Here is a 22,083-nt window from a genome sequence, read left to right on the forward strand (position 1 = left end):
AATCCAATCCAGATGGTCACCCTCACCGCCAGCTCTCCATCACCCCACCCCTTGGCCAGTCACTGGCCCTTGCATTCTGTCACATCACAACTCCCAAGTCCCAACCTCCAACCCCACAGCGTGCACCTTCAGACCCCATGGACCTTTGAGACCCACCGGCAACCCCCCCTCAGGCCTTCAAGTCCAGCTGCACCCACTCTGTCCACCTCCTCCCTCCTCTAAACACACTGACCTCTGGACCCAGCCTGAGGGTTGTGGGCAGGACGCTTCATCTAGCTGTCATTTTGAGTCCCACTACCTCAGCCAGCAGACTGGCCCAGCATCAGCATGTTGTACCATGCAAAGAATTCAACATTCATCCCAAACAACTAGATGTCCACAGTTAATTAAAGGATTTAAATCATATATAAGGTGTCAGGAACAGTCATAAAAAAGATTAATAATATTCAACAAAACCACCCTCAGAAAAAGTGGTCATTTCTGAAGTAGAGACTTTAACATTTCAGATGTAAATAAATGCTGATTCTATGATTCCCCATCCAGCATTTACTGCTTGACACATACAGGCGGTGCTAGTACAGTACTGCTGGTCTATAGCCAAGCTCTCCACTCAACACAATGTGTTAGGGTTCACTGCTCCTTCTCACCAGGCTCACACACACACACACACACACGCACATACATCTCCTCAAAGCATTTTCCGTCTACACACACACAGTGTGAGTGTCCTACATTTGTGTCCGAGTTCATGTGGAACACTCCCAGCGTACATGTAGTGCGTATGCTATGAAAAGAGTCATACTTTCAGAAACACACATACACACACACACAAGTAATTAATCAAACTGTAATTTCAACAAATTCACCCTTCCTCCCTCTCCCTCACACACACACACACATGCCGACACACTCTCACAGAAGCCGCGGTGGTAGTGAATGGTGGGCTTTGAGAGCGACTGGCCAGGGGCCACATGAGAAGCCCTTGTGTCTGGGAGGCACGGAGCACGGAGGTCACCAGGTTCACCAGTCCAATGAGGGATGGCCACCAGCTCACACACACTCATATATGCAACCAGAGGGGCTGGGGGGGATGTACAGACTCAATCAGCCATAGATAAGAGGATGATAATATACACACGTACTGATACAAACTAAGGAACATACTGTATATACACACACACAGAGCAGCATTATAGCATTATCAGTGAGATCTTACTGTACAGATGCATATACATATAACTCATGTTCTTCACATGCACTCAAAGAAACAGATGTTTGAACACATAAGCTTTGGTTTTTATCTGATTACAGACCACAGTGGCAAGCACATGACCCACAGGTCCATCTTGATGGGCAGTTTAGAATGACTTAACACCGAAATGTCAGCGATAACTTACAACACACTGTGAAGGAAAAACCCACAGAAGCATGCTTCATGCTAGGAGAAGGGTGTTTTTATAGAACTAATTGACAGAATTAGAAAAGCCAATTTCAACAAGCTGCAGCCAGTTGCTAACAAAATACAAATACATCACCCCCTCAGGTTTCACATTTGAACCAGAATCACGCTAAGAAAGGATCTCTTCATAACCAAGACTAACTTCTAAGAAAGTGAACCTTTCCTTTAAATATTCTTGCCGTGTAACAACTACTGTATGAAGCGCATACAGGCCCATTTGTGCTCTCACTGGTTCTTGAGTACATTCGGGTTCTCTATTTCACATCTAATAATGTCTGCATAATATTTGTGGTGGTGTGATATAATATAAGAACACTCGGGTTTTGGTATGCAAGTCAGAGTCCTGCATTGTCCTACATTTTCACCTGTGCAGACTGCTAAACAAAGAGATTTAACTGTTAATGCGACCACATCAGTGGAGTAGATTATACCTTGACACATAATGAATGTATCATTTCCATCAACCAAACCCAGTGCAAATGTGTAATGATAAAGGAGGAGTATTACTGGTAGTTGCTCTAATGATCATTTTGACCATAGAGAGATTGTTATGCGGGCAAACACTGCCATTAGCTGTTAAAATAAACATGTTTAGATCTGTCTGAGTGGATATGATCCTCATTTAGAACGAGCTGCGGTTAATACCACATTTCTGTTTCTCCCTCTTTCTCTCTCTCTCTCTCTCTCCTCTGGGCTGGGTGGGTCTCACTAACTTACTGTAACTCCTACCGCACAGGCTGCCAAGAGTTTTGGCTTTATTGTTTGGCGAAAGTAGCAGAAAATCGCCTGTCATCCACTTTAAATGAGTAAGCCCCTTACTCAGAGGCACAGACCAGGAATCAGCTTAACCTTTCTACAAATCCAACTCTCATCCACTGCGGGAACAAACAGAAATCTGGCCTCCCGTCAGCACTAAAATCCATGCTATAAAATACAATGTGAAACAGATATGAAACTTCTGGCCTCATTCTCATTTTATCTGTCATGTCTGGTTTTATTTCCCTTTTGCAAAGCACTTTGTTACATTGTTAAAAAAGGTGCTATGTAAATAAAGTTTATTATCATTATTATTATATAACTCAGAATATACAACCATTTGGACCTGGCACCTCAAAACATATGATGCTAAATCTCTCAGAGTGAGACAGGCTGAGAGACACTACAGGGGTCTCCGTACACAAAAGCCTTTCTCAGGCGGCTGCTCCACGTGCAAACCATTACTAAACCTCCATAACGGACTGTATAGCTCATCTTTTCCAATTTATTAAGCAGGTCTCCCTAGCTATTCCTCTCCTGCTCAAACAACAGCCAGTCTCATAAAAATGTGTCCTTTCCCCTATATAATAAAGAGCATTGTTTGTATCACTCAGCTTGTTGCATGTTGCAGGAGAGGCAGTTTAATTTAGTAGTACACTGCAATAAAGTATCAGTTTAAGCAAGTTATTTACTTTAATGTTATATCTTTTTTTCCTTTTAATTGCAGGTTAAGTTGTCAGGAGTGTAAATATTTCAGCTGATTCCAATGCAATAAACATTTCCAGCATTTTCCTCAATGAGGTTATCTTAATTCTACTGATCTGCTCACTTCAGCACATTAAAGTTGAAACAATTAGTCGGTTAATCAATTGTCAGAAAACAAATTAGATAATAAATTAATAATGGAAATCTTTTTTCAAGCACAAATGCCAAAAATTAGCTGAGAAATCAGCTTCTGAAATGTCAGGGTGTCTTGCTTTTCTTCATCTACACGACAGTAAACTGCGTATCTTTTTTTTGGATTTATTGTCAAACAAGCCATTTTGTCATTATCATGAACTTGTATTAGGCATTTTCTGACATTTTATAGCCCAAACAAATAATCAATTAATCATAAAAAGAACCTGAAGCTTAATTGATAATGAAAATAATTACTAGTTGCAGCCCAGCAACATTTTACGACTTCCAATAGGGCTGTGAATATTATCTGGATTATTCGTTTGGTCCATAAAATAACGTAAATTCCAGTTTTAATAAAATTGAAAAAAAGGTGATGTCTTGTTTTGTTTTGAACCACAGTCCAAAACCCAAATATATTCAGTTTACTATGATGCATGACAAGGAAAAGCATTAAATCATCACATTTCAGAAGATTCAGTATGAAACCAAAATAATTTAGGTAGCCACTTTTTGCAAAGCAACCGACGTGACAAACATCTGAAAAAAATAATTCACTTGAGACTCTCTTAAACTTCCAACAAATCTCAGCAGGTCATAAAATATCTACAATATCCACTATACCCAAGGCAGTCAATACCGCGCTAATGTGATCCCGGTGGAGTCGGATAGTACAGCTCCTGGCGAATCAACCCCTGCAGCTGGATTTCACCTCAGCCCACCCTCATCACGATTATTTCTTAGAAGTTGGGACTGGCTGGGAAGTGACTCACAGTGTGTGGATTTTGGACTGCAGTTACAGGATCTCGACTACATCCTCCAAACAGCCACGATCACTGAGAGAGGGGTTTGTGGGAAATGTGAGACAAAGAGAGTGAGAAAGACGGAGAGAAAGAATGACATAGACAAGGAGAGAGCATGGTTTGCACGTCTGCGTGATATGCGAGTGTGTGTGTAAAGCTCTGTGGCGGATGGCTGTGAAGTTTGGGGAAGGGGTTTTGGCTGGCCCCCATGCAGACTTCCTCGGCTCAGCCGTGGGGTCGACAGTCTCTCTGAAAGGCGGCATTGTCCCTTCTCTGGGCCCTCTCTCTCTCTCTCTCTAGCAGAGTAAACACAGGCTACAGCAGCTGAACAGGAGAGAGAGAGAGAGAGAGAGAGAGAGAGGAGAGGACGGATGACCGAGGGGGCCACAGCGAGGATATACAAGGGTGAGGATGAAGGGAGGAGGAAGTGGAGGAGGAAGAGGAGTCCTGAAAGAGAGGTTTGTGTGTATCCTCTTTAGCAACCTATTCCCCTGCATAACCCTTTTTCCACCTGAGTCCTACATCAACCCTATTACATTAGGAAGCCGCCCCAAACGTCTTTGATGGAGTATGGGTGTGTGTGTGTGTGTTTGGGGGGGTGAACATGGGTCGAGGTTGGAGGGTGAGGTAATGGAGGGGGACATCGGGTCAAAGAAGGGCTATGTGTTTCAACACCTCCGTGCTCCGAGGCTAGGCTCACACGGATCAGTACTGACCCTTGACCCCGCTCCGAACGACTGATCTTTCGCCTGATCTGACGAGATCGGCGCCGAGGGGGATCGTGTGTTTGGGCTCGGTCTGATTGTGCGGAGATGAGAGCCAATGAAAAGCATCAGAGAACATAAAAACTGTGAGGTGTAAGATGATTATGTTGCAGGGTATAAATCGTGTGGTGTAATATTTTGTTATCTGTGAGGCTTTCAGAGATTGTGTGTCTCTGTGTGTGTGTGTGTGTGTGTGTGTGTACATTTGTGTGACCCCCTCTGAGGTTGGCTGTAACTTAATCTGCCTCCTGCTGTGACCCTGGGAGGTGGTCTGTAGGAGGTAAGCCATCTCTCCCTGGGGCTCTTTGCACTCTCTTTTTCATTCTCACACACAAACACACACACACACAGAAGAACATGGTGGGAACGACCGCTTCTAACAACTAACGCTTTTGATCGTTGTGATTCTGAAGAGCTTTAACCTCCTGTTTTAAATAATGAACGATCATACTGCATTAAACTTTTCATGCGGGAGGTAGCGATTCTTGCAGACCTTGCTGTGGTATCATTTTGAAATCAGCGAGTATTGATAAAGTAATAAAGTTTTAAGACCAATTTATGGAGTGAGATGGCAGCACTGTAAAAATATACTATGAGCTCAGTTTACGGTTTAATTTTCTTATGCTCATACACTTCAGCCAACAAGCCTTCAGAAGAATGGTATGTTCCCCCATTTATAGAGAACAAGCATTCATCCGCAGGTGTGTACTAACTAACAGCTTTAAGACCAAAACAGCCGACATGTGATAAATCTTTTTTTATGAATAGGTCATCATGCTCCACTTGTCCTGGCCTCATGACTCCTTAGAATTGGGGTCGAGCACAGGTATGAATGGCCAATAAATCTGCCAGCTCGATATTACTGGCTGCTGTTAATTTATCACAGATATCAGTATATTGTATATGATGGCTGAAAAGTAACTAGAAGTTGCAGTATAGAAATGCTAATCATACATTTGCGATAATTTATAATTAGTGTCTCCATTATCATTTTAAAAGTTTATTAAAAAATGTCCTGCTTGGTACATATTTTGGTCACAATTCTCTGATGCCAAATTTGAGGGATCCTCATTGTTTATGTTCAGAAATATCAGATTTTTAAACTCTCAAATATCAATATTGGTATCTGCCAGCTCTAAGGGTTTCTATAATAACTGTTATAAATTTACCATAACCTTTAAGTAGACACTGATGTGGAGGTCCCGCCTTTTCAATCATCTTCTCAATATCAGAGATGGAACATGATTGTCAAATCTAGGTTACTGCATTAAAAGGTGACCAAATAAAGAAAAGATATCCTATGAAATACACCCACTGCCACAGTGAGTCTTTAGTGCAACATTGCTTTGACCACATTTAAAGTTAACAGCCCCTGTTTAGTAAATATGTTTCCATTACAATTGGTAATTCTGTGGTTTTAAAGAGCTGCAATTGCAGTGTGCATCGTGTCTAGACCTGCTGGTTTTTCCATCCACCAGGTGGGAAGGACAGGGTCAAAGGTGACCGAGTGTGGGATGGGTGTGGTGTGAACTCTGACCTCTGGCATTTGGGCTCTACATCTGTAAGGCCAAGGAGGAATAAACAAAGTTGGCACATTTCAAGCAGGTTTTTACACAAAATACTATGTGAATAATCAGATCAAAATGATCCAAGCAATTGTACGCTTCAAAGTAAAGCAATTACCATTTGCAATTTTCCTTAATAGCCAGATTTACAACAACTGAACTCATATCAAAGTGAAATTAATCAGAGAAAGATGTGATACAGCAAGTTTTATTGAACTTTGATAAAAACAATTAGACAAAAGTGTGACATTACATTGGCTACCAGTGGTGTATGACCTACTGTAAGGCAGCTTAATATCCAATTGACTGCATGTTTGTTTGGGACATAAGACAACAGGCCCAAAAAAGATCACTCTTTCGTTCTCAGTCATGTCATTGCTGACGTTTCTTGAGGTAATAGCCGCAAGTGACCCCACCTCCGCTGACACATACACCCCTGAGCCACAGCCCTCGCATACACCCTCCACCCCGCAGCCCTGATGGATCACCCAACACACAAACACACACACAGCTGAGAGATTTTTTTTTTTTTCCTGCCTCTGTCCTCCTCAGCCAGCCGCCTCCTCAGACAGGAAACCTCAGTTTCCACTCCTCCTCCTCCTCCTCTGGGCCTCTCATTCCCTCTTTCTCTCTTTCTCTCTCTATCCTTTTATTCTTTCTTTGCCGTTGTTTGCCTCTCACATTCGCCGCTCTGCCTCCTCTTTCAGTTTGTTTTTCCTCTTCCACTCTCATCTCGTTCTTCTCTCACCAACTACTGTCCCACCGACCACCCCGGTTTCTATGCGACATTAAATTACTTTCTACATTCACATCAGTTCATCAAGATAAACGAATGTAATCAAGATGAAGAGATTAATTCAAGTTTCACTTACACAGTTTTCTCTGACTGTCAATCTAAACCTCCCCCCTTCCTCTTGCCCATGGTTGCAAAAAAGCACACTGGATAGTACACAGGATTATGTAATAGCAGCATGCATGGAGCCAATGGGGAAGGGCTATTGAGGAAAAATACAGTTGTTGGAGAGCTGGAGTCAAGACGGCTGCGACACAGAGACAGAGTGACACGTGCGTTCGCATGCTTCAAACACTGGGAGAAATAAACACAAGATCATCACTTGTTCTTCGGAGGGTTCAAACGAGAGAATAGAAACATACCACCAACAACAAATTAAAGAGCATGTGAGCATGCAAAACGAAGAGGTAAAGATGCAACGAAAAGGAAAGGAAGAGAGAGATTTAAGACAACACATGAGGCTGGGGAGAAAGGAGTGAAAGGAGGGAGAGAAGGAAAGAAAAAAGGGAGGTATAGACAGAGCGAAGGAGGAGAGTGCAACAGGAAGCCTCTCAGCGAGCTACCAATGGCCTCCAGCCAGAGTGTTCAGACACTGAGGAATTCCAGGCAGAGGGCAGGGAGGGAGGGAAGGTGCCAGGAGGGAGGGAGGGAGGCAAGAACGAGGAGGGCGGGTCGCACTTGCGGTTTGTTGTCAAAGGGTACTGCTACATGAGAAAGAAAGAGCACACACTTAAAGCGATATCTCTCTGTGGTTGAACATTAACATTTTTTGTTAGGATGCAAAACTTTGGTATGAATACACTGAACCGTTTGACATGTCAAGCCGCCGCTGTGTTCATTTAATGTGTGTTTTTGCTTCTGTTTTGGGAGATTTAGCTACACAGTTCAGTATGTTTAAATGAGATTTTGGATTGCAATATTGGATTTCAACTGTACATTCACAGTAGATTATGATTTTTTTTTTTTAAGTCTAAATGTACTAATGTTACAAAAAGTTACAATAGTGCAAAAGTTGCCACACACAAAGACAGCATGAAATATTATAGAATAAAGAAATCTGATGCTGTGCAACTACAGCTGAAACAATTAGTCAATGAACTGATTGACGGAAAATGTGTTGGAAATGAACATTAAATTAATCAATTAATTGTTTACGTCAGATTTCAAGCAAAAATGCCAGTTACAGCTTCTCAAATATGAAGATTTGCTGCTTTTCTCTGTTTTACATTAGTATAAATTCAGTGTTGTTGGCTTTTGGACTGTTGGTTGGTCAGACAAGACATTTGAAAACGTCACTTCTGGGATTTTATTATGATATTTGTCACTCTTATTGACATTTTATAGACTAAACAGTTAAATCAATTAATTGATAATGAAAAGAACTGACAAATGAAAACATGCATTTTAAACCCACAGTATTAAGACCTTTTTGCAACTGTGCATAAAAAAAACATTGCATAGACTACACTATCGACAGCACTGTGGATATTAAGCTCAGACCAGGATGAATTAAACATCAGAGACAGACTGTCAGTGTTATATATTTTAAATTTGAGAGCAAAAACTCCAGCAGACCCTCCATCTTAATAGCATTTCAGACAGACCTGACAACGGAGCAGCAATTCCGCTCAGTCTGCCATTGAGTGAGATTAGGCCATGAACGATCTATAAACAGCCATCTGACTGAGATTTCACATTGTGTCAGTAAGCCTTATGGCCTGCTAAACCTGGGATTATCGCACGACACAGTGACCTGACTCGACTCTTGGTAGGAAGGGGAGGGGAGGGGAGGGGTGCGGATGGATGGCTGAAAGGATGATGAGTGGGTTTCAGGGAAGCATGCGTTATCAAGCCAGTATAATAATGCTTGCCTTTTGCGAATAAGAATTTGACTACATCTGTAAACTTGAATCATGAAACATCTAATGCCGAGTGCATCTTTAAGCAAAGCTCTTGAGATTTGTTTTTGATCCTGTAATTAATTAGAAGAGGACAAAGTGTGCCTCAGTGTGGAAATATCATTAGAAAATCTGTTCTGCAATAAAAGCAATCATCCAAACTATTATGACAGAACAAATGAAAAGAGAAGAGGAAGGTTTGGGGTGGGGAGGGGGTTGGGGTAGCTGTACATTGGCATGAGGCTAGGAAACTTCCCCCAAGCCACAGTCAATTTATTAGACTCCCTTGTAGCTGCTATATGACATGAACAGTACGTGATTGAGGGCCCACGTGTAGGAACACGTGTTTTGAGCCGCTGGTTAGTTTTTCTCCCACCTACTCCCATTCAAAACCCGACTATCAGATGGGCCACATAAGTTTTTAATCAACTAAAACTGTTTTAATCTACAACTGTAGTATCAGGACAGCGAACAGCAGTAAACAGATAATCCCCAGTGGGCGATGACTCAGAGTGTTTAAGCAGTAAACCTACCCAACACTAACGCTTAAGGCACTTCGCACAACGGTACTGTAGGCTTTGAAGAGCGGTGAGTAATCTTACAATAACGTGGGGCATTTCACAACATAGCAGTTTCATAGCGCAGCAAAGGGCGGCAGGAACCAGCGAACGCAGCAGGATGCCTGCCACCATCCGTGAGAAGAGGAAGAGAGAAGAGAAGGAAAGGGAAGAGAAGAGAAGAGAAGAGAAGAGAAGAGAAGAGAAGAGAAGAGAAGAGAAGAGAAGAGAAGAGAAGAGAAGAGAAGAGAAGAATCTGTTTGTCTTTGCACTTAGGGAGATTTGACCTCCCACTAACTGTTGGGCCTCTCTACCTCCTGCAGTCTACTGAATGTATTCCCTCTAACCCTCACTCCTCCTTTCTCATCACTGCTCTGCCATACTTCCATATAAACATGAACTTGCATGATCCCCCTCAGCTCTATTCCCTCTTGACTTCCTTTTCACTTCCTCGGGCTATATCCCCATCGTCTGTCATCACTCTCTCCTCTCTTCCTCTCCTTCATCGACCCATCTCATGTCTCTCTCTCTCTCTCTCTCTCTTTCAGTCCTATCCTGTGGCCTCTCCCCACAGGCAGTGATGCAATCCTCCGACTCCTGCGTGCAATCACAGGGTCTGGAGTGGGCTCGCCAGCAAAGCAGGGGCGTCACCACACCATGCTCAGTAGGAAAAGCAACAGGAGAGGAAAGAGGGGAGGTGGAGGAAGAAAGAAAAGAAGAAATAAAGCCAATGAGGGAAGGGAGGAAAACAGTCTGAGCTGGTGGTGGGTGACAGAGGAAAAAGTACAGCGATAAAAGTTAACGGCTCCGTTTTACAGCATATTCACAAGTTTATTTTACTTTGGGGTAAACATGTTTTTGGTGTGAGTGCATGTGGTGAGGTGTGTGTACTGAAGGTCCTGTTGCTTTCTGCAGGTATTTCTGCCTCCGGAGCTGTAGAATCTGGATCTGTGATTGCAAGCCACCCACTGACCCTGTGATCCTGCTCAGCACCCACTGCTACAATTATTATTATTATTCGATGTCTTAGTATTATTATTATCATTATTTTTTATTACTACCATACATCTTTATGTGGAACTTGCATTGTGCTATGCTCTCTTTCCTCCTGCTCTCTCTCCCCCCCTCTCTCTTTCTCTTTCAGCCCAACCGGTCAAGGCAGATGGCCGCCTAGAGCCCAGTTCTGCTTGAGGTTTCTTCCTGTTAAAAGGGAGTTTTTCGTCGCCGCTGTCGCCAAGTGCTTGCTGATGGGGGAATGTTGGGTCTCTGTAAATAATATTGCACAGTCTAGACCTGCTCTATATGAAAAATTCCCTGAGGTAACTTCTGTTATGATTTGGCACAATATAAATAAAACTGACATGACTTGACTTGATTTGAAGGAACTTTTGAATGAATTTGATTCTGGAAGATCAAAGAGCACAATTGTTGCAACACCCCAGCTCTTGTCCTCTCATCAGCCCACTAACCAGCTGTGTCTGGTTTGCTGGGGTTGCTGGATAGGGTCTGTGTTTCGGAAGTGACGGTCCTTTGCAACTCCCACACTAAATGCTGTCATTCCAGCTGACTCACTCCCAACATTAGCATTATTCTAACAGTGGCTGGCTGGTATGAAATTCTACTAATATTTGTGGTGGTATAACTTTGTCATATCTGGCATTTTTGCATTCCCTGTCTATACTTTTTCTTCCGCCTCTGCATAATGTCCTTACTGGGGCAGCTAAAATGTGTAAGCGTGTAATGGATATGCAGGTATGCTAAGAGCTTTTCACTGTAGAGCTGCATGCATGCAAAGAGTGATCTTATCAAACACAATGCTCTTAAACACAGATGAAAATGATATTGTGGCACTACTAAAAGGCAAAGTTTAAAGTTGAAACCTTGAGATATTTATGCGCAGGTGTGTATTCATGTATTCACACACACACACACACACACACACACACACACACAAATGTCACACAGACGCACACACATTCAGCCCTGCTATACCAGCTTTGCAGAGACAGACCTCCCCTGAAGGCAGCAGAAATGAGCACAAGGTCAGGTTAGGAATGCAAAGCACTGGCACCTGCCTAAATCTTTAAAATACCAGGTTTTCTCAGCACACACATGCACAAACAAAAGGCCACTGCTGGCCACTCCCTAAACCCCGGGTCAGGGTTTAAGTCTTAAGAGGAATGACTTTAGCCCAAAACGAAAGACTCAGGTGTGTACACCAGAACTTGAGGTTTTATCAAAATGTATCACTGAAAAACAACCACAGCTTCAAGCTTCTTTCAAAACTCAAAAATAGCTGCGTTTGAACTCAACAGGAGATCTGTCTGTTCTACTCCCTCACTGGTGAAAACCCAGCACCAGTTCTAAGCCACTGGGTAGGAGGGAATGGGAGGAAATCCAGAAATCTCTCTCTCTTTCTCTCCCCCTCTCTCCCACACAGTTAACAGCGAGCTGAGGGTAGATTAATAGGGGTGACTTGCGTATGGAAACTGTGGTACGATAAGCAGCAATCCTGAGCTATATTTCGGCTCCAGTTGCTGGGCCATTGTGGTCTGTCCTCCCAATGACAACTTCGACGATCAGGGTATGAGGTATGGTGGCATACAGTATATGCACACTTAAACACACAGCCATGCAGACATGCATACGTGTACAAACACACACACACACTAGTACACAGCATGCTGGCTGTGTGTTGTGGAGTTCAGACCAGTTCAGAGCGCTGTGGTACCGCTCCAGCTTTGGGAGGGGTGCGCCTGTCTCACAGTCATTTCCTGGACGGGGATATTATGGCACCACACGCATGAGAAACAAACCCCTTTTGCCTTTACACACTGACCCCAGCCACTTTCATTTGCCTGCAACTCAATAAGCCAAAGGCGCATAGTGAACTCCCTGGGAAGCAAGTCTTCTTATTCAATAGCCACAGTAATATGATCCCAACATCAGCTTTATGCAACACGGCCTCTGGGAGGCTAGGGGCAAGGGGTGGGGTGGGGTGGTGGGTGCTGTCTTTATCTCCGTGTGGTGTTGTTGAGGCCTATTGAACACGTCTGGGGTGTCGTACCTTCTCTACTTCTTTACTCCAGAATTCCTGGAGGGCCACTCCCTGTCCTTGGAGAAGACTAGGTGACACCTGTGCACCAGCCATGCTGCACGGGGGAGCGCGAAGTAAGGGGGCCCGCACAGAGCCAGATGTGCCCTGGACAGGGAGTGTCTCCATTAGTGTGAGTTTGTTAACATGCAAGTCTATGTGTGCATAACTGTGTATATGTACACAGAGGAGAAACAGGGCAGGGGCTCAGCTTCCAAAACCAAAGCATATTGAAAGGGGAAGAAAACAGGAAGAGGCAGAAATACAAAACAGCAGAGAGCAATTAGCAGATGAAGTGATGTGTATTTGTGTGTGTGTTGGGGGGGCAAACACAGCAGCCAGGCGATCAAGTAACTCCTGCTTCTTTAAATTTGCCCCCCCCCCCCACTGCCTGCTGTACCTCCATTTCAGCCTTTTTGTCTCCCTCTCCAGTGATCTGACATATACGTGTACACACAAAGCTTGTGTTGTCTTTTCCTTCTGTGTCTGTGCCAACTTAACGGCAGCCCTGTGTTCTCCCTCCTCACACGGAGCGCCTGTTTTCTCTGAGTAACCCTCCACCCGACATCCCCTCCCACCATGGCTGGCAATAAGACAAGGTCAATATGACAGTCTTTTCTCTCCTCTTTTTTTTTTTTTTACCCTCTATCTCCCTCCCTCTCCTCTTCTCTCTGTATTTCTTTGTATTTCTGTGTTCTAGCTCAACCAAGTGACAGGCTCCACCCTAAAGCTTTCATCTTTTGCGGCCTCCATCCAAGAGAGAGAAACAGAAAAAGAGAGCAGAGAGACAGATGCAAAGGGACAGATGGAGGGCGACTGAGATGGCAACAAACAGAGTTCACCATAATGCTGTAAAATGGAGTAGCACAAAACTCTTGATTTGAATTCGTTGGCATGTCCGATTTGTGCAATCTGTTGGAAACAAGCATCAGAAAGATCTGGAGCTGATTCCTCTTTTCATTCGGTGAAACAAACTGAACAGCGAGGGCTAATAAATGTGCCATGGACAAACGTGATTATATATCGGCAGCCTTGGAAAGAATGAGCCAAAGAGAGGATCTCTATTAGTGCTGAAGGTCAGGGCAATACTCATGCTCTTACACACTCTTCTGCCCTGAATCAATACTGACATTTAGAATCAATTAAGGAATAGCCAAGCTCACTATGACTGACAGAACCATTTATTGAGACCCGAGCAAACAAGGAGCAAGGACTCTTAGAAGCAAATGGATGCAGTAAAAGAGAAGCTGTGTTAAGATAGTGACTGGTCAATATTCAAGATGGCCACTGAAAGTCCATTATTACACACTTAAGCAACCAAATAAAAACAGTAAGGCTATTTCACGGGCACATCTGAGGTCAGAATAAGTCTTTATTTCATAAAATGTAACCTCAAACTTAAAACATTTCCAAATTACATAAGGCTCCCTCATAAGAAAAAAAAAAACAGCCACGGTACATATGAATTAAATTAGTGCTGGCAACATCTCCACAACACCAGAGAAGGTAAACACTTACAGGCCAAACTTTTTTCTCTCTCTCCTTCTCCTTCTGCATGTATAAGATGGAGAACATCTTATATAATGTAAGCGTCGGCTACAGTATGAAGCTGGGGGCTCATGGAAAGTGGGAGACGAAAATGCGAGGGAGGGACGAAGGGAAAGAGGGAACAGAAGCGGAGTTAAAAGCGAGGAGGAGATGGAGTCCCAGGGAGTCGGGGATGGAGGGAAGAAGGGAGGGGAGGAGGGGGTGAAGGGGGCAAAGTCTGGAAGCTAGCTGACAGGACTGGATATGCCCAGACAGAGAGCCAGGCCCAGGCCCAGACTTGAGAGCTTTATTTGAGTCTCAGAAATGCCTCACCCGTCTCTCCCTCATCCCCTTCTCTAAAAAAACCCACCATCTATCCCTCTCCCCGTCTCTCCCTTCCCAGCATGCTTTTCCTCAACCATACTTACAGGCAGAGCCCCTCTTGCCCGACTCCTCCCTTTCTTTCTCTTCAAACAAGCAAACAGGCACATGCATACATACATACCTCAGTCATACTGAACTGCCGTAGTGCTATTAAGGGTATACTAGAGAATCCAGGGTGTTGGCCAAGCAAGTAAATAATAATACAAACCAGCTGTCTCTCCACTTAAACTGCATTACTCTGAGCATATTACTGTACAACTCACAGCTCCCTGAACTGAGCTCCCAGATATCTAAAAGGCTCCAGTTAGATGCACTTTTACTATCATATATAAGTTAAATATTAAATATGTTGGTGGGAACTATCCCAAAATGGACTTTGTAAAAACAGGCTTTCCTCTCCCTCAACCCTTTTTTCTGCCAACTTCTTTACATTGCTGTTATTCTTCCATGTCTTGGCTTTACTCCTATATTCTTTCTTTAACTTTTCCTCATCAAATGTGCCCTACCCCAGACATGGTCTGCGTATTGTCTGAAGGGTTCCACAAGCTGAAATTCTCACACGATAGAAACATTGAGCAGGGAGCGCAGAAGGAGCATTAAAGAGAATGAGAAGAGGTAGGGTGGGGTAGTTGGAGTGAGGCACTGAGTTGTCTGTGTTTATTTTGGAAATGCAGGCCCGCAGACTTGCAGCAGAGGAACTGACCCCTCAACTTCACCACGGCAGATCCTTGCAGAAAGCGCAAGAGCTCTGCTGTCATTTGGGATGTCCCACGCAGGTGATTTTTAAAACGGGTGGACCATATATCCCCAAGGGGGGGCATTTTAACCCACCCCGGGGACCCAGGAATGGTTCGTTCCAGGAGGAAACGGTGAGGCTGTGAGGTGATTAGTGGTTACAGTTTAACTGGAGAAAAATGCACGGTCCATGAGCCCAGCCAGCCAGGGAGCAAAGCTGTACGCGCTGGTCTCTTTCAGCTTGCAAGTTAGTGTGAGTCAGGCTCTGTATTCGCTTTGTCTATCCTTAATGTATGGGTCGGGGAGCTTGGCCATCACCCCACACAGACACATCACACCGCACTGCTCCAAAGTATGAGTGTCACCTCCACTGCTGCACACATGGCAATGATTAGCGTGGAAAAAATGTACGACTCTGGTCTGCAATGATATGAGCTGAGAGAGTCATTTACTGTCATTTTCAGGTTTAACTTATGTTCAGCCATTGAATCAGCTCTATGTCTACTGAGATTTCCGTTGAGTCACATTAATTCAGCCTTGAGGGTCATGATTTCCACTGGTATACCATACAGTCAATATAGGCTGCAAAATTACAAGGAATTTGATTGATAGTTAACTGATAGTTTTTGTGGGTATTGTAAGAAACAGCGTTTATGGGACAAACTTACACGTTAATATTATAAATATTAAAACTAATAATAAGTCTTTATCCAAATCTGACCATAAATACCATATTTTACATCACATCCTCTCTCAAACTCATTTCACCGAAGGGACACATGGCTGCATCTGGGTACATCATGCATCTCCTTTGACATTTTCAGCTCAAACAAAGGTCAAGAGCTGGGATGTCCAACTCCATTCAACATGTTAGAGAAATGACATACCCTTAATGGTGGTGGTATTTCATCTGTTGAGCACGCTAATGCATGACAATAGTGTTCATCTGATTAGCGGTAATTGCCACCGAGCACTTGGCTACAAGTGCTGCCACAGAAAGGACACGTCTGTCATGGGAATCTGAAATAAAGAGGGTCTTATCCATGAGAAGATAAATGTGAGTGTGTGTCAGGTGCCTTGTTTTCACTGCGTGCTGCCTCATTCACTGACCACTGTAATCCTTCCTCCCCTGCTGCTGAGTTGCCTTTCAGCTTGACCATAATCCCCAGCAGCTATGGAGCCCCACTGTGATATTAATTCAAACACTCACACTGGCACAAACTACACGGGGAGAGTGCAGTTTGTGCCGCTTACATTCCACACATTTACTAGTAGCAATCACTCCTCCTGGCACCGCAGCAGACCGACAACATGGCGAAAAACAAAACTTGTTCAACTTAGATATCAGAGGACTTCTGTTTACCAGCATTCTCGCAACTTTCCTTGCGGCACCATACCTCATAATGTAAGAATCAACTAAACATGCTTCTCTTTATATCAGATGTGGTATACTTTTATTAGCCTGGTCTAAAGCATTTAGTACAAGTGCACTGTGGGTTCCCACCATCCCTCTACCACATGCCTCGTGGTTGCTCTCTGACGCAAGAATATGCCATTAGGGTCCACCTTTTCCACCATAAAGTAGCTGCCTTTCTCACACACAGTTTGGGACCTCATCTCAGGGGTATGATGTCACACAGTTGCGGTATGGGGCAAAGACTTAATACACAAGGAAAATTGGGGAGGGGGATGAGAGCCACACCCATGATTTGATTTCAGGAACTGACATGGTGGAAAGCCTTTATGGTATATCTGCTGCTGTACAAATTACAGCAGATGAAGCCAGTTGGTGTCAAACCTGTAACTCTGACAAAAATTCTGTGCAAGCTGTTGCTTCCAGCAGCTGTCCAAGTATCTACATCTGGCCAAGCATGCAGTCAGGATGAGAAAATGTACAGCAAAAAGGCTGCCTACTCAAACACACACACACATCCTGTTAGTGTGGAATGCCACCACAGGGATGCACAGCTGGACCTCAGTGGACATCTGGCTTTATGGTGGAGCTGACAGCCTTTGCAGTGACTAAGTACCGTGTGAGAAAGGCCTCGCTTGAATAACCAATGTACCGATGGTGATAGATACCTCTCCGTCTGGCCACGGTCTTTCTGTCAGATGGATATTATGGCTGACCTGTAGCTGAACTGATCATCAGCTGATTGGATAAACAATGCACCGGCTGGCCTGTGAATGTGAGGAGCACCTGTGCTCACAGTTCAGAGAGGGGTTATGGATTAAATAGCGGGGGCCTTAAGGAGGGAGGGAGGAGGAAGTCAAAGTCCCCTCTCTGCAGAAAGCCTGTGCGACCTCTTTCACTGCTCCTCTTCCCCACATACTCTGAGAGAGGTCCAGTGGGCCCATGGCCAGACCTCCTCTGGTCTCATGTGCTGTCTGTGTGACACACATGCACTAACACATGATAATGTTCATACTGTACCTAACGGTCACCTTGGAAAGATAGAGCCATCCAACTCCGATGCAAAACACAACTGCAGCCCCCTGAGTGTGCCTCGATCTGTATTGTGGCCTAATGCTTTTTAATGATCAGGCCTTATTCCTCTCCAGCACAGGGCTTGTTAGGTCTGCCTTGGCAGGGCCTGGCTCTTTCCCCTGGCATCTTCTGGAACAATGGGCCCATGGGAGGCAGCCAATGGGGAGAAGGTCCATCCCAAACCCAGTCCCAATGTGCACACAATGAGGCTTAGGGACAGTGGAATTGCTTAATTGGAGGAAAATAGCTCTTTATCTAGGCCTCTCCGCCTGTGCTCATCCTTGCCCCCTGCACTACATGCATGGCCTCAACTAAGTTAGAATTGGTCTAAACAAAAATGATAAAATGGCAAGACAAGTTCCAGCCAAGTATGTGAACCACACTGAAAAGATTTTTAATAAGCATACATAACTAGTAGTAGGCTGTAGTCATGAAGAGATTTATCTGCTGTTGTGACAGGAACACAGTCAGAAAAACAAAGTGCACACTTTAGGGGAAGACAAACTGTAATTCTAAAAATGTACATGATTTTAATGGGTATTTACCTTATGTGTATCTGGAGGTCACAGTTTACCCACCGTCTTTATTTACCAGTACATCGCTGGTTTAAATGGTTGTCAGCGGTCTGCAGACGTTGAACTCTTTATCAGATGTTGTGACAGAAGAGGGCTCAGTGCGAGCTTGAATCTTGCACAACAGCTGGCTGAGCTGTGATGTACGCCCATATATAGAGCAGGATTTTGTGATACTGCTCTAAAAATGTCTCTCAGGGTTGAGGAGAGGATGATAGTTTAAGAGAGGATGCAGACCAGAGGAAAAGGTCGCTCCCATGTTGAAATAGGTATTGGCACAGTGTCTGCGTAAACTGCACAAACGCCGGTAAAGGCACGTCCGCCACGACCGGCCTTGAATATGACAGTGTGGGGAGTCCAGGCTGCAGGATATCGGCGCACCGCTGGATAGTCTCTGAAAATAGGTCACTGCCCTGTTTGAACCCGTACAATTTTTTTTCATGGTAACAACGCACTGAGACCAACGTGGACACACACGACAATAGACACAATACACAGGACTGACATGCAACACAGAGCTGGCTTACCTTACAGGGAAAATGCCGTGGATATGGCCGAGATATCTCCGACTTGGTGCCCCTCTTCCCTCTGCAAAGTTCGCCACGCAAAGTCCTTTGGCTCAAGCGCCGTCGGTGTCAAGTGACTCCTCGTCAATTTGTCGCTTTTTCTTCGATAAAAACGAAATATAGAGCTGACACGTCTTGAGAAAATTTCACTAGGTGTCTGGAGAGGCGGTCCGTTCCCAGACCATTATCAGTATTATTTCTAAGCATGGAAAAATCAAACATCAACGCAAACGCAACGTATGTGACAGCTGGTTGTTTAAATAAAGACTAATCGAAGGAGTGACAGCCTTGTTTGTTGCAGTGGGATGATATATGATGCATGTTATCATGCCACTGGAAACCCGTCAAAAAAAGTGTAAACACCCAAATCCGTAGCCTTAACTGTTCCCGCTGTGGAAAAATGAAGACCACTGGTTGTACTGTGCATCAAAAACGCATAGGTGATTTCTTCCTAAATTCAGAGCGCATCGCTTAATGGCAACGCTGGTCAAGTGGGGGTTTCCTATGGGTGGTCGTGGTTCTCCTAGGGGGGGTGGGAGGGCAGTTCAGACCAGAGGGATGGCACGAAGTGGTGGGTAGGGTAGGTAGGGCGGGTTGGCGACGGGGTGTGGGGTAGAAGGGGAGGATCGTCCCCTTCCTCTTCGGTGCTTTTTCCAGATGCCGAGGTGGGGGCTGTTTGCTTTCTTTTCTCCTAGTTATCCCCGTGTCTCTTCTGTCTTTTTTTCCTCTGAGCACTCGAGGAGACGCTGAGTGTTGATGGTAGTCTCCCCCACGACCGTCTGAAGCGCACAGACAGCCGCCCGGAGCCCAGCCAGCCCGTCAGGACCAGCCCAGAGTCTGCCAGCTCAGCGCATGCTTACTGCTCCGCCCATCCACCATGGGCAGTCCCCGGCTCCTCTCCAAACTCTCCCCCTTGCTCTTTCTGTCCTCATGGCCATCTCTCCGCCTCAGCTCCCCGCCATCAACAGGCCATTATGAAGGGTAACACACCACTGCTGTTTCACCGCGTTGTTGTCCTCTCAAAGGTTTTCTTCTCCAGAGTTTGTTGTAGGGGTGGGTGTGCCCAAATACAAATAGGCTACTATTCGGCAAAGCACAAATAGTGGGGGTTTTTTTTTTAAACGAATATTTGTTTCATACAAATATTACAAAAATTATTTGTTTTTTCAGGGAAAAAACATGTCAAATACCAGTGCACAGGTTGGTGACGTCGCTATCTCAGTCTCTCTCCTCTGCACAGCTGTTACATCTATCCACATGTCTCAACGAGGGGAGTCACATCCATCTGCTACATGATGCATATTGCATACTTGGACTTCACTCCCAGAGTTGGGGGTGTTCCCCAGAGATAAAGCTGAGCTACTGACACACGCAAAGTGCTTTCAAGGCACTCTCCACAACCTGTTGTTCCCCTTTTCCTTTCCACAAAATTAGGTTGTAAAAAATAGGCAATAAATGAAAAGTGCAAAGCAAGAATTGCCTTTGAAGTTCTTCCCTATGCGTTACATGGTGTGCTGTCTCTGTGTTATGGGTGTATAAATAGGTAAAGGTCTGTCTGCAATGAGGCAATGAGTAAGGTTTTAGCTAGTCAGTGCAGTCATCTCATGATGATCTGGGAGACTCCAGTCCAAGACCCAGTGTCGGGACTTAATGCGTTTAAGTAATTTATTCATGAACACTTATTGTAACACTTTAATTTTCTAAAATCTAAAAAAAAAAGTGTAATAAAACAAAAACAAAAACAGGATTTTTAAGCTTCTCTCCACTTTTATTCAAATACAAATACAAATACAAACAATTTTTCTGCCTCAACAAATACAGATACAAATACAAATACTGGGCCCTCTGCACATCCCTAGTTTGTAGACATCTCTGCTCTCATGCTGGCCACCACCTCTGCTCAACAGGCTGCCATAAAAACACAACCTAAAGTTGCTTAATTGAGAGGTTGGTAACTCCTGACTTACTTATCACAAATATATTATATTTTCAGAGATAAACTTAATAAAGCACTTTATAATAACAAAGTTATAGCATGTGCTACAAAATAAACATTCACTGGAAGATAGAGGAATGGTTAAGATAAAACAAACTAACTAAAAAAAGAATTTAAATAATAAAATACTTAATTAGGCCTACACCATTTATGTTGGGTAGTTAATATAATGATGTATCATATTCTCTGTGTGTTTGATCATATGTTTTGTAAAATTGTTATCTGAAAAATAACTAATAGTCCATGTAAGTGTAATATTTCCTCCTGAAGCAGTAGTAGTATCTCAAAACTGTACTTGCCTGTAGTACTTGAGTAAATGTAATTGCTTTCTGCTGTTATGCCTACTTTGCTATCTTTTGTTACATCTCTTGACCAGATAATAATACATGAAACAGATGAGGAAAAAAATCCAACATTTTGTCATACATAAAGGGCATTTTTGTACTAAAAACAACAATGGCAGGAGTGGTGACCCCCATAATCCCCCCCCCCCCCCCCCTCATATGCCCTTAACACCATGACTTTACCTCATTAAGATTTATGCCTTTTTGAAATATCTGATACTATCTCAAACAATCGAGCAATTGTCTTTCTGACCTTGTGACGACTCTCAGCCCTCTTCAACAGACAGCCATTTATCCCCCTCTGTTTTTAAATCACTGAACAATTTGCTTTGATTTCCGATGCTTGTCCTAATTCCATTTATTTCCCACAATAACAACATCATAAGATTACAGTTACAAGATTGTGTTTGGAAAAAAAAAAGATTAGACAAACTGGTTGAACAATTCAGGAAAACTATTGCATGTAAAATGGCAATGTGTTAGATTTGAAATATTAAACCTTTATATCTATACAAAATACAAAGGCAAAGTATACAAATGTTAAGTGACTTGTTGTTTTGATAGCAATATATGACAGAAGTGTAGAAAATACATTACAGCTAGTTACACAATGCATGTTTGGTGAAGCATGTATACTGTATGTCTGTCTCAGATCAAATATCATGTTCAACTGGTTCACTTAATGAAAAAACTCCTCTCTTATCTTGTGAAGAAATAAATATTAATATTTAAAGATGTGGTGAACAGTGAGATCTGAACTACAGTCCTGTTCTGCCATGTGAGGGTGCACATGTGACCACTGTTCAGTCTGTTGTATGTTATCATGATGTTAATTTTGCCATATAGCTGATCACAACACATTACAAATCCAGACACCAACTTCTG

The 22,083-nt window shown here is 43.6% G+C and overlaps 1 protein-coding gene across 2 annotated transcripts in view; it reads right to left on the reverse strand.

Moving 5' to 3' along the window:
• The window catches only part of glis2b (GLIS family zinc finger 2b), a 29,359-nt gene extending 9,564 nt beyond the window's left edge, over positions 1 to 19,795 (reverse strand). The window contains exon 1 of one of the 2 annotated variants that reach the window (XM_067615414.1): positions 18,825 to 19,795. The gene's annotated coding sequence lies outside the window, so the exon portion shown is untranslated. Of the gene's footprint in view, positions 1 to 18,819 lie in introns of both variants that reach the window. The other variant, XM_067615413.1, reaches the window with a different exon arrangement.
• Between the last annotated feature and the right edge of the window lie 2,288 nt (positions 19,796 to 22,083).

This window comes from Thunnus thynnus, chromosome 17 (assembly GCF_963924715.1).
Source record: "Thunnus thynnus chromosome 17, fThuThy2.1, whole genome shotgun sequence".
Lineage (NCBI taxonomy): Eukaryota > Metazoa > Chordata > Actinopteri > Scombriformes > Scombridae > Thunnus > Thunnus thynnus.